Below are 13782 nucleotides of genomic sequence, written 5' to 3' on the forward strand. Positions count from 1 at the left end.
CTCTCTCTCTCTCTCTCTCTCTCTCTCTCTCTCTCTCTCTCTCTCCCTCCCTCAATCTCCTTTAAAAGGTAGCAGTAACTTTCGAATAGTCCTTCGAGGGGAACAACGGAAGCCTATTCTATCTACTCTAGTTACTGAGACTTCGAGGAGATAATACAAAGCGTTAGTTCGTTAAATGCATTTAAGACTCCATTTATCGGAATGTCCGTTTGCCTGAGGAACGAAGAAACTTTTCGGGGAAAAGAGTGATATCTCTCTGTCCTCTTTTATTCCACCAAAATAAGTATATTATGTTTAGTATCTTTCATATTTCACATTTATTAACTTTTATTTTTTTTTGTGTGATAATTATAATAATAATAATTGTTATTATTATTATTATTTGTTTCCTTTGTCTTTCGAATCAGTTCGTTATCATTTTATATTATTCTTCTATTTTTACTTTTATTTTCATTTTTCTTTTTTTTTTCATTCATTCAAAAATTTATTATCGTTGTTATTATTATTATTTTACGGAGATGAATTGTTTGTAAATACGTTATTTGTTCATGTTATTCTTAGTATTTATTTAATTTATTACTTTTTTACGTTCAGTTTTTTCGAAGGGGTATTCTCGTTAACGATCGATTTATTATTATTTATTAATAACAATTAAGTTATTATTGTTATTATTGTTATTATTATTATTATTGTTATTGTAGAAAAATGAATGCTCTTTTTATTATTGAAAGTAATTCTATCGATAAGTCGATAACGATTGGAATGAAAATTTAACGAGCGTTTTTTAACGATATTATTAGCTGTTTCAAGAGATAGTAAAAAAAAAGTGAAGAAAAAAGAGAAAAGAAAAAGGAGTAAAAAGAAATAAATTTATTCAGAAGGGGGAATGTCTCTCATCGAAGACGATAAATCGTCAGATTCGTTAAGACTCGCTTATAAAAGTCTATGGTTGAGGACGATCGATTTTCTGTGCACAATTACGTCTTTTCCGCAGGGGAAATAACTCGAGGGCCAATTTTTCCTCTGGCAAAAGAGAGAGAAAGAGAGAGAGAGAGAGAGAGAGAGAGAGACAGATGGATGAATGAATGGATGAACAAATTGATAAATAATTGAACATGAACGCGAGTCAGTTTTGATTGTTTAAAAATTCATTCCTATGGACTATTTGTATTGTTAGTTAACGTTTCAAATCTTTTTCCTTTTTTTCCCATTTTTTTTCTTTTTAAAATTTATTTATCCCGTACGATTTCGATGTTATCGAGTTTATAAATAAATAAATGTGAACGAGTTAAACGATCCATAGATTGAAATAGAAAAATAAAAAAATAAAACAAGGAAAAACAGAAAAGAAATTGAAACTCCGAGTAGGAAGTATATATTTCTATGTTATTAATTAATATGTACAGTTGTAGAATTGAGTTTCAAGAGATAATAAAAAGAAGGGAAATCTATACAAATTTAATAAATTCAAAGATTCTAGTTATTCTTCGTTTCTTCAGCATATACATGTTTATTGATCATAGAAAATAGTTTTGCAATAGAATTATATAACTTTGTATAGTAATATATCTCGTAGCCTTTATATCCTGCCAATTTCTCACAATCGTTCTTTATTACGTTTCACGCTCAAAGTAATTCCACTTTTGAGCCTTTTAAAAAGGACTGATTCAATACTCTGCTTGCAGAACGTGCAAGAGAATAACAGTGCTCTCTCAGATTTCTCTTTTCCCATCGTCAGCATTCTTACATATATTTTAGTCCCATATGTGACGATGGAAAAGTATATTCTTCAAGGACGTATAAAAAAGAAATAAAAAGAGAACAATAATATTCAGTAGAAAAGATCAATATTTTATAATGATTATTGTAATAATTATCATGATTATTTTTTGTTCTCTTTCTTAAAAAATCATTTAGGTCAGCAATCGACGGCAGAAAGCACTCGTGTCGACGAGATATCGAATGCAAACGACTCTCGAGGCAAAAGCATTTCCACCCTCGATTTTCACGTGACGCGAACGTGCAGTAGACAGATAAATGAAATATAAAAAAAAAGATGGTGGTTTATCGAGAAACATCTTCCTTCGTCAAACATTTTCGATTACACGAACTCTAACAAGTAAATATATATATATATATATATTGAATTTATAAATTTAAAAAAGGAATATTGAATGAATAAAATCACCAATAGTAATAATAATAATAATAATAATAATAATAATAATAATAATAATAATAATAATATCAGAAAAAAATACATTAATAGTTTATTAAAAAATGAAAAAAGCATATTTTTTATAACGGTATCATGTTATTTTGTGATAAGTATCTAGAAAATATAGAACTTATAATCGTATTGGAATTGTTCGTGTTTGTTATTATCAACGAAATTATTTCGAAAATAAATAAATCATCTCTTGGCCTATTTTGTGTGTAGGTGGTTGCGTAAGGATGATTTTAAAGGTCAGCCTCCACCACTAAGCTCCATTCAAGTGGGAACATCGTTGATTACGTGCAAATTCCACGAATCGCTATAATAACGATCATAAAGTTATCAAATTCGACTAAGAGAAATTCTCCTATTATTTTATGGATAAAAAATAACTACTATATTTTCTCTCTATTCTTTTACGACCATTATTATTTCTTTTTATTTCATTTTATTTTACTTTATTCTTTATTATCATTAGTGAATTCTAACAGAATTTTTTCGTATTTCTTTTTTTTTCTTTTTTCGTTTTTTTTCCACTTTTTATAATTTCAAATTAAATTCGTAACAATTTAAAAAAAAAGGAAAATATTACTCGCATGTTATTCAAACCTTTCTCTTTTAAAACTGTTTCTAATTTTTTTTCTTTTTCTTTTTTGTCATCAAAAGAAATATACAAATATTATGAATAATAAATAGAATACATACATATATGTCTATATATAAAATGAATATTATAAATAATAAAAACAACGATTTAAAAAGTAATACTTTAGAAATAATAGAAAAAAAAGAAAGAATAAAGACATGAATTTGTTTTTCAAATATGAATTATAGTCGTAATTCGATGACTAATCAATAAATTTCTGTCTCTCTCTCTCTCTCTCTCTTTCTCTCTATTTCTCTCTATTTCTCTCTATTTCTCTCCTAGACGCCTATTTATTCCATTACGAAAATCGATCCAATTCGCAGCATCACTTCAAAAGTCTCAATCCAAACGTTGAAGTCTACCGTGTTTGAAAGACGACGTGTGTACTTACCTTTCGGCTCGACTTTCCAAGTTCATCGATCGCGGACCACGAAAGAGAGAAAGAGACAGAGAGAGAGAGAGAGAGAAAGAGAGAGAGAGAGAGAGAGAGAACGGGGAAGAAAGAGGGCTTACGAGCTGAAATGAAAAAAAAAGAAAGAAAGAAAAATAAAAAATAAGAGGAAAGATGATAGAGAAGTGCGAGACAAAAACGAGGTTGCGACGCCTCTACGAGCTGTTACATCAAAATAAAAATGGTGGCACGTTCCCTTTTCAACTCTTATTTTCTTTCTTTTTTCTTCTCTCTGTCTCTCTCTCTCTCTCTCTCTCTCTCTCTCTCTCTCTCTCTCTCTCTCTCTCTCTTTTCTATCTCTCTCGACAACCAAATGTTACAGTCACTTTCAAGGTTCCTAGCATAAAAAAAGAAAGAAAAAAAGAAAGGTCAAGTCGACTGGAGTACACTCGAAGAATCGATCGATCAATCGATCCAGTTCGAGTTTTTAATCATAAAGAATAATTATATAAGTCAAATATATGTTACATACGTACAAATATATATACACGCATGGTTGATCATCAAAGTGGTTGCACATACGCACATCTCTCATTACAATTTTTCTCATAAATAAATTATTAGTTCCTTTTTCTTCGGTATCGTCTAACAATTGTTTTTTTAACAAATTGCATTTATTCTTTCGTTAGATAATTAAAACAATATGATAAAGTTTAATTTATTTTTATATTAATTACTTAGACAGTGGTACGACAATTAAATAAATCAGACTAACGATATATCAATATTTCTTTAATGTTTTATATATATATATATATATATATATATATATATATATATATATGAATATTGACATTGAATTTCATCGTGTTTTTAATTAGGACAATGAAATGTAAATATTCATTAGAAAAAAAAAATTGATGAGTGTATGTGTGTATACGTGTATATTGAGAGTTGTGTGTGAAAGAAAGAGAGAGACACAGCTTGTTTCTCTTGTCTCTCATTAGCTTTGCATCGACGATAGACATCGTCTATTTTTATCGGGGCCGTGAGCACACGCGCGCAACCGATACTTCAGCCCATTTTTCGTCAAAAGACGAGTAGAAAGAAAGAGAGAGACAGAGAGAAGGTGGGAGAGAAAGAGAGAGAGAGTGGTTCTCCTCTCTCGCTCAACGAATCGATAGAAAGGGGATGAAAATAATATATCGAGACCGGTGGAGACGAAGAAATCAGGATTTGCCGGCAACACGTGGCACTTTTCGGTATTCATTAACGAGATCCTTCGATCTAACGTCGTTATCCTTAGAGAAATATCTGCATTTCATAGGGCTTTAGGTTTACAAATTGAAAAGAAATGGTAATTGAAACGTACGATAATATTTTTGAAAAGCCAACGATCGCGTTAAAGTATTCAGAATGTAGGTCGACGAAAAAGTATTCAATTATTCAGCTGATCGATTAATTTATAATTATTTAAATCTTTTTATATCCTTGTAATTAATGGGATTAACAAATAGCTCTTGTTAATTACGTCTTTTGTCTTTGGTTCGCCTTTTTCTTTCAATTCGTTTAGTCCTTCGTCCGTTGAAAAAGCAAAATCAGAGAATTGATTTTGTGAGTCTTCTCTTTTCTTTTTTCTGTTTATTTTCTCTTTCATTCGATTAACATCCTGCGTATCAAAGGGAGGTTTCATTGTTCAGAAAATCGACTCTCATGAGAAAAAAAGAGAAAAAATAGCAGAAAGAAAGAAAAAGGCCATAAAAAAACAGTTAGTAGAGTTCACTTTGGGAGAGAAAGAGATGAGAAGAGAACACCGGTTAGAGGATCAATTTGATTGCTCTTCCGTAGAGGGAAGACTACAAAGAAAGAAGCGAAGTAGACACCCGGCTTCTACGAGGACAATGAAATTTTTCGTGACGATCGAACGAATGGCAGGATCGAATGTAACTAATGATTTGAGATGACGAGAATCGATTTCAAAACCGAACTCGAATCTTTCGGTCGAAAAAGAAGGGAACAAAGGGATAGAATGGTATTGAACGAAAAAAGAAACGGCAGAAGAGAACAAGAAAGAAATAATGATTAAAAACTAAACAGTCTCTTAGTCGTAAAAAAAAGACGATTAGAAAAAGAGAAGAAAAAAACCTAGAAAGAAATTAAAAGGAAGGCAAAGGAGTTAAACGATAAAAAGAAAAAAAAAATGATAACGTCTTGAAAGAAAATAAATAACACCTTTAACGCGCCTTTCTAAAACGTGATTAGAAAAAAGTCGAATAAGAGAGAGAGAGAGAGAGAATAAGATCGACGATTACAAAAAGATCAGACATTATAAATCAAAATAATAATTATCATCAACGTGACTAATTCCTATAATATTCATTAAACGAAGATAATGAAAGAGAAACAAGTGATATATCCGTAAAAATGGTCAGACGTCGAGAAAAGTCTTCAAAATCCTCGAAAGGGGGAAATGTTCGAAGGGTGGGAGGATTAAATCAAACATCAGAATACTCACCTGATTCGATCAGAAGCTGCTAATAACACCAAAATCACTGGCCAGACCCCTCGTCACCGTCTGCATTTAACCTCGAATACCTCGCACACGCAGGACGTGGCCTCGTTTCCTCGTTCCTCTTCGACGCCATCCTTTCTGTGTCTCCCTTCTCTCTTCTTCTTATTTTCTTTTCTTTCTCTATCTTTCACTATTTATATTTTCTCTTTCTCTCTCTCTCTTTCTCTCTCTCTCTCTTTCCTTTTCACCCCTCTCTCTTTCTCTCTCTCTCTCTCTCTCACTCGATTAAAATCTTTTTTGATGAAATCATTCGTCGCTTCACAAGATTCACGAATACACACTATAATTTTAGCGTAAATAATTAATAAGAGACAGAGATAGAGAGTAAGAGAGAGAGAGAGAGAGACAGTGAGAGAGAAAGAGAGAAAGGAAGAGGAAGAGAGTGGGGGGGAAAGAGAGAGAGAGAGAGTATAAAACGAAGACAACACCACCGGTAGCCGTCCTTGTCGAGAAGCGAAAGCTCACAATACAACGAAGGGCTCGCGAGCTTGCGCGACCCTCGCTTCTCGCACGACTGAACGAGGACCTGGAAGCTCGGCTAAACCTTGCACACTTCTCCTCCACCCCGAAAGAAGTTCCTCGTTTTCTCGTCTGGCGCCACTAGCTTCGTTGTTCTATCTATCTTTCTCTCTGCTACGCCTACGACTGACACTACCTTCCTACCCCCACTATTTCATGCACCCTTCTACTCTCCTCTTCTCGTTTCTACCCTTCGGTAAAAAGCTTCGCACGGAGTCAGGGATAATACCATAGTTTGTAGTTTGTTAGAGTTCGCTGGCTTACGTTTTACTCGTTTGCGTGAATCAGTGGGATGTTTTATATATTACTTTTTGTTTTTTCCCAATCTTCTCTTTTTTCATTCTTTTTTTTTCATATTTTTTCATCCTTTATTTTTATTCTTTTATTTTTTATTTATTTATTTTTTTATTTCTGTTTCGTTTTTTCTGAGTGGAAAAAATGAATGACGAAAACGATGAGAACACTACTGTGTATTTTTTTTCTATATAGATCGAAGACAAGTATGTATTTGGAATTTGAAAGTTAAATGTAGATTGCGAAGCGTGACGGTTTTTTTCTTTTTTCTTTTTTTTTCTTTTCTTTTCTTCTTTATTTTTCATATTACAAATTTGAAAAGAATGGCTTCGGGGGATATATCGAAAATATTGCAAGAGTGAAAATGTCTACGAAGCTTTCAAGGAATTTTATTGAATTTCTCTTAACATTTCTTTTCAATACTTTCATTGCAGGTTACAATTGAGAAATATTCAAGAACGTACTAAAAGTATTAAAATGAAAAGAAAAACCTGAAAGCTTTCGAACATTCAATTGACATTCCTTTAATATTTCTATTCATTTTTTTTACGTATTATAAACGAGAAAATACTAAGCAATATACTGAAACTATTTGAAAAAGAAAAAAAGGAAAAGAAACAAGAAGCTAAAATCTTTTTGCATACTCTTAATATTACTTTTTAATAAAGCTTCTAGGAATTATACATACGTACGCATAGATACATACATGAATATATATAAAAACTCAGAAATAATTTAGAATGCGTCACCTATCAACGTCTGACCGGAGTACAGTCTTTACTACTATTATCAAAGACGATATGGCCACGTCTCTCGCTTTTATTCTCTTCTACATGGTTTTCCGCAAAACGATTTATTTCCTCCTTAACCCGCGATTCTATATATTAAAGCGATATCAGAGAGGAAACGAGAAAGCTCCGGTTTCAGCTTTTAACTCATTCCAAAGCTCTGCAAGCTTTTCTCGAGGTTTCACATATCCGTCCTTTTTTTGAATAAGATCACCTCGTTTATTATTTATTTTGCATGAGGAAGAAATAAATAAAGAAGGAGCGAGGAGGAAAAGGAAAGAAAAAGTACAAACGTAGAAAGAAAAAAGAGCGAAGGAGAAATTCACTTCAAAATCAAAGTGAATATCATTGGTCTAATTTTTCTTCTTTTTTTTATTTTTTTTTTTTATTTCTCTCTCTCTCTCTCTCTCTCTCTCTCTCTCTTCTATCTTACTTTACTCTTCTCGATAGGAGCAACCACCTGTAACTCTGATCGTGAGAGAGAAAAGAGTCTCTCTCCTCCCCCCTCGCTCCCTCTCTCTCTCTCTTTCTCTCTCTCGAAAAAGGCTGAGTTTCACATTTTCTTCTTCTTCTTCTTCTTCTTCTTCTTGTTCTTCTTTCTCTTCTTCCTCTCTTCATCTCTCTTCTTCTTTTACTTCGTAAAACAGCCTTCCCAAGCGTTTTCTCCTTTACGATCACCGACCGGCAATCGAGTCGATCACCAATCTCACGCGACGATCCGTCAAAGGTATTCTCTATAAAGCCTTCACCTATTTTTCAGCTTCTACGACCCTTTTCCGTTCTTATCCAATGACTACCCTTTTCGATGCTAGACCATTCTCAGGGTTCTTTATCCTTTTTTTATTTTCCTTTCTATTTTTCTTTGTTTTTATCTTTTTATTTTTTTTTTTATTTTCTTTCTTGTGCAACGAATTGGAACGATTGAAAATTATTGGTAAATAATTATAGTCTATCTCTTTGCGTCTTGTCTATATATAGGAAAAAATTATTTTAATTAAAATAATGATAATAATAATTTAGGTTTTGTATTGGGCGTGTGTAGGGGAAGAAACAGAAAACAAGAAATCGTTATGAGTACGTGTCGAAGTATCGAATGTTGCAATCAATGTCAAAGCAATTCAACGTTTAATACAATTTTTTTTTTCTTTTTCTTTCTTTTTTTTTTGTTCTTTTTTTTCCTCCAATCCACTCTCCAACACCACTCGATTGGTATTCCCATTCGTTTAAGCTCTGAAAAATAGTACAAGTGTCGCTAGTCTCCACTCTCTTTTCCCTTCCCGTTGAATCAATTCGACCTTTATCTCTGGTCGAATTTAATCACGTTTCTTTGGAAAATGAACAAAAAATATCTATCTACGTGAATCGATAGATAGATAGATTGGTTTTCTTGATCGGCAGTCTTCGAAGAAATATATTTTCGAAAATTACATTTTATTGAATTTAATAAGACAAGGGATGGGGTGGTATAGGGTGAAAGTTTCTTTCATTCTGTCTCTCTTTCTTTTTCTTTGGAAGAATTCAAAGATCATGCTTTTCAACGTCGTGAAACGAGAAAACAAAGATTTCCTTTGCCTCGTTGCAATACAAAAAAAAAAGAAGAAGAAAAAGAGGAATCTGACCTTTTCGTGAATTTTTCTTGTTCTTGCTCGAAGCAACATGCAATGTACGTATAATGTGACGTTCTCTCGGTCTGTCATGTTTCAAGAACTTTTGTCTGCTCCGAGGCATCGATCAACGAGGAGGAGCTTATGAAAATGCAAAGTGCTGTCGTGGAAATGAGGTTACATAGAGATTTAACGATTAGAATTTCGAATAAAATTGAAAAAGGGAGAGATAGAGATAGATAGATAGAGAGAGAAAGAGAGAGAAAATAAATTGAAACTTTAGTAATCAACAGAGTCTTAACTTTACATTAAATTGTTTTATCAATTCATTGTTTATATTTCATTTACATTGATTATCTTTTTCTAAGAATTAGAGTTGAAGAATAATGTAAGAAAAGAAATTGAAAGATAATTCTAAGAAGAAAATAAAATATAAAAAATCTGTAGTATCTGTGGTCTTTTAAATTAAACGATAAGAAGGTTTCTACTTTATCGAGATAACTCGATAAAACAGATCGATGCTGATGGTATTGATCACCATTTTTTTTAAGTATTCTGCTTTATCAACTGCTTTACTTACCGATTCCTATATTATCGACTTTAATTAATTAATTAATAATTAATATGACAGAAATTACATTTTCTTTTTTAGATTACATAATTTATTGTTGAGGTATCGATTGGAAGAGTATCGTTTTTCATCATAAATATATTATTAGCCATGGCAATATTATTTTGAGATAAAGTGTAGAAAGAAAATATATATATATATATATATATATATATATATATATATATATAAGACGTCATATATATATATCAATAATTCTTATTTATTATTCTTCTGATTTTTATTTCTCAAGATAGTGGTCATACCTCATGAAGATTTTATCAACACACGCAGTGTTATTGCCGTCTCCTTCAATCTTCCAAAGTTTCTTAGATTTCACTTTCCCATTACTTTTCTTCTTACCTATCTCAGAGACTAGGTTACTCTCAACTTTTTTATCTTATATATTTTATAACTTTTTATCGTTTCTGTCTGTCTGTCTGTCTCTCCCTCCCTCTCTCTCTCTCTCTCTCTCTCTCCTTTTAAATTCACTTTTTCGAAGTACGTATTATTTTATATATGGTGTAAACCTTATACGTACATACATGTAAAACTCCATATTTGAATTTGCATTATCGAAATATATTATTTATATTTTATATTTTCCTCTTAAATTTCATTTTCATTTCCTTTCTTTTTTTACTTCTTTTTTTCTTTTATTTACAACACCATAAGGTAGCGTGGAAGGCGTTAAGTAATATCGATCGAGTTTTCAAAGAAACGTGAGAGACATAAGAATACGTAGAAAAGTGGCGGGGCTCCGTAAACCTTGAGCATACCGAATGATTTTTCCCATCGGAGAACATTCGACGTCCCTTAAAGCATCGTTACAATATTCCCCTGTCTACAATGTTTATCGAGGATTATTTACGTCCGATTGATTTGTTTAAAATTATAATTTTACGCGAAGGCAACTTCGTTGTTTAAGATAAAACTTAATAAAAGAGACAAAGACGAAAGGAAATGGAATGGAATGGAAAGGGAAAAGAGAAATGAAAGGTATCTGTATGTCATGACCCTAATGACGTTAGAAGTGTCTATCACGCCATATATATATATATATATATATATATATATATATATATATAATATGAATATCTCATGTTAAAGGAACTTTTATTATCATTCTGTTATCTTTCAACACGTTTGAATACTTTACGCAATATTTATTATCTATGAGGGAAGAAAGAAAGAAGAAGAAAGAAAAGAAAAAAAAAGGAAAAAAAAAGTAACCGATCTAATACGTGACATTAATGTTTAAAATCCAGTCCTCGATTGAAATTGCAGTCATGAAGTTTCTAATCAAGTTTCTTCCTAGAGTTTATGTAAATGTTCAAAGCAGATAGAGAATGATAGAGACAATCTTTGAAACGAGATTTGCGTAACGTTCTTACTTGAATTTATTCGATGGATAAAATTTTTTGCCAAGAAAATTGTAAATTTCCGTTCTTTTTTTTTTTCTTTTCTCTCTCTCTCTCTCTCTCTCTCTCTTTTTTTTATATATAGAACAGAAAAAAATGATTTTATCCCGAACACAATAGCGTATAAGCGGATTAGGATGTTGATGAAATTTAAAAGACAGTTTAAACGTATAGATAAAGTCGTGGCTGCTTCAATGTCACCTCTGTGAATAGTAATTTTCTCTATATTCATGTGGAAGCAATACAACCATCATGTAGAAGGGATCGACTCACGTAGTAGGAATTTCGAACACAATATTCTGAATGGTCTCTATTGCAAGCATCAAAACGTGCTTCGTCAGTATACCCAATATTTCATCGTGTATACATCTGTTAAGCATTCGCCATTTCGTTGAAATGAAATTGGATAGTTATCGCTTCATCAAATATTTCTAATTCCTGCGGTATCGTCATATTATACAGGTAGATAATGACATATCTCGATATTTATACAATTTGGGCCAAATGTTTCGAAAATTGTAAAAGCTACCGTATCCAGCTTGTAACAATCTGAAAAAAAAAAAAACAGGAAAAAAAATGCATTAATACGAAAAGTCTGGAAAAATAGTTTATTGATTTCTATATATGAAATCGCCTAACAATTTTTGTATTACCCTGTACATCTTTCGAAGAAGAAAGATCATCGAAGTTAATCTTCCCTTTCAACTTTTTCAATAAATTTCTTTTTCAACGAAGTGTCCATAAGAACGATTATGTACCAGATCAGAAAAAGAAGAGATAGAGAGCACGGGGTGATATAAAGTTATTCAAAAAGGAAAGAACACCCAAGTGAAACGAGAACGAAAGCGATACAATACTTAACGTTTTATTAAGAAACCAGATAAAAAGTTTTTACGTTCGGTTATGAAACTATTCTTTTTTTTTTTTTTTCTTTTTTTTTTTTATTCAAACCTTTGTCAGCTTTTTACGAAGCGTCCAAAATTGAAAGAGACGAGTCTGTAAATATTTATTTATAATCACCAATCACCGAGTATTATAATTGTTATCTAAATAACAGAAAGAAAGAGAGAGAGAGAGAGAGAAAGAATTAAATAAAATTGTATAAGTGGAAATGAAAACGAGGAAGCTAAACAAACGTTTATTAAATGAGTAAACAAAGATTAGAGAGAGAGAGAGAGAGAGAGAGAGAGAGAGAGAGAGAGAGAGAGAGAGAGAGAGAAAAGATGAGTGGATAAAATAAATAGACGAACAATAAACAAAGAGATAACGTTCGGATGTTGCACGATCTGAAATGATAAAAAGCGACTGATAAGACATCGTTGATAAAGGTTAAACGTCATCAAGATATCGTGGTTGGCCAAGAAACTTCTTACGCCCTTATTCTTTTTGTTTTCTTCTCCGTAGTTCTAAACCCTCTTTTGATAATGCTCTCTCTCTTTCTCACTTTATTTTGATCTCTCCCTTTCTTCTTTTCTCTCCCTTCCTCCCTTTCTCTCTCCACCTCTCTTTTTGTCCTTCTCTCTCTTTTTTCTTTTATTATCATATATCTCTCTTTTTATTGCCATCTATCTGTCCCTCTGTTTTTGTTCATTCTCTTTCTCCCTTCTTCCCAATATTGTAAGTTCTGTATTTTTACTATTCATTTTCTTTCTCCCTCTTTTTTCGTTATTGTGATTTCTCTATCTTTCTATTATTTCTTTTTTCCTCTCCCTTTTCTCGTTATCGTAATTTCTCTGTCTTTTTATTATTCATTTTCTTTATCCTTCTTTCTAATTATTGTGATTTCTCTGTCTTTTCGCTATTCATTCTCTCTCTCTCTCTCTCTCTCTCTCTCTCTCTTTCTGTCTGTCTGTCTGTCTGTCTAATCATTGTGATGCCTACCTTTTTACTTTCTTTCTATTTTCTTTCTCCTTCTAATTTGATCATTTTCTTGATACCATTCTCTTTATTATGATCCACCTATCTTTCTCTTCCCTACAAAAATTCTCTCCCTCTCGTTATCCCTACTGTCGTCTTCTCTCTTGAATACTCACTCTCTCACTCTCACCCTCTTCTAACTCCCTTTCGCACAGCCTCTCCTCGAACGGCGCGTAGGTCCTCAGTTGCAAGTGCGCCGCGACGCGAATAAGATCGCTGATAATTCGTCAAACGTTTGCCCGCCAAATTCTATTTATCTCTTCTTCTCTTTTATCCCTCTTTTCTTTTTCCTCCTACTCCTCTTCTTCTTCTTCTCCTTCTCCTTCTTCTTCTCTTTCTTCTTTTCATGTTAAAATATTCGACGATATATCACTGATGGTACGCAACAAACCGACTGAAACGAACGCTAATTGTAAGAAATTATACTATTTGTTTAATTAACTAGAAATAAGTTATTGTTCAATCAATCTGATATTTCAAACATGGAGTATAGAAATCTTCAATAAAAATAACAATCATGAATTTTTGTCTTTCAGTAATAAACATATTTTTATTTAAAATCAAATAGTAATGCGAATATAATTGGTAAAAAGATAACCATGATATTAAGTAGGACAAATCAATGATATCGTTGAAAGATATAAAAAAATCTTGCTACTGTGAATATCAATCATAAAACAATCAACATTTATTTGCGATACATTATTTATCGCATACTTCTTGTTCTTTTGAATAAATTCATGTTTGTTATAAAAAAAGAAAGAAAGAAAGAAAGAAAGAAAGAAAGAAAGAAAAGAAAAGAAAA

General features: G+C 32.0%; 2 protein-coding genes across 9 annotated transcripts in view; one reads left to right on the top strand and one right to left on the bottom strand.

The window, feature by feature from the left end:
- Window positions 1–6354, bottom strand: part of LOC122633898 — a 49228-nt gene extending 42874 nt beyond the window's left edge. The window contains exons 1-2 of one of the 3 annotated variants that reach the window (XR_006328218.1): window positions 6256–6354; window positions 5768–6104 (exon numbers count right to left, since the gene is read on the bottom strand). The gene's annotated coding sequence lies outside the window, so the exon portion shown is untranslated. Of the gene's footprint in view, window positions 1–5767 lie in introns of all 3 variants that reach the window. The other 2 variants (XR_006328219.1, XM_043822353.1) reach the window with 2 other exon arrangements.
- LOC122633899 (synaptotagmin-5) overlaps window positions 1–13782 on the top strand; it is a 93771-nt gene that overhangs the window by 46908 nt on the left and 33081 nt on the right. Inside the window, exon 1 of one of the 6 annotated variants that reach the window (XM_043822358.1) lies at window positions 13281–13389. The exons of 4 other annotated variants lie outside the window; for them this stretch is intronic. The gene's annotated coding sequence lies outside the window, so the exon portion shown is untranslated. Of the gene's footprint in view, window positions 1–13280; window positions 13390–13782 lie in introns of those variants that run through there. One more of the 6 variants, XM_043822359.1, reaches the window with a different exon arrangement.

This window comes from Vespula pensylvanica, chromosome 13 (assembly GCF_014466175.1).
Source record: "Vespula pensylvanica isolate Volc-1 chromosome 13, ASM1446617v1, whole genome shotgun sequence".
NCBI classification, from domain to species: Eukaryota; Metazoa; Arthropoda; class Insecta; order Hymenoptera; family Vespidae; genus Vespula; species Vespula pensylvanica.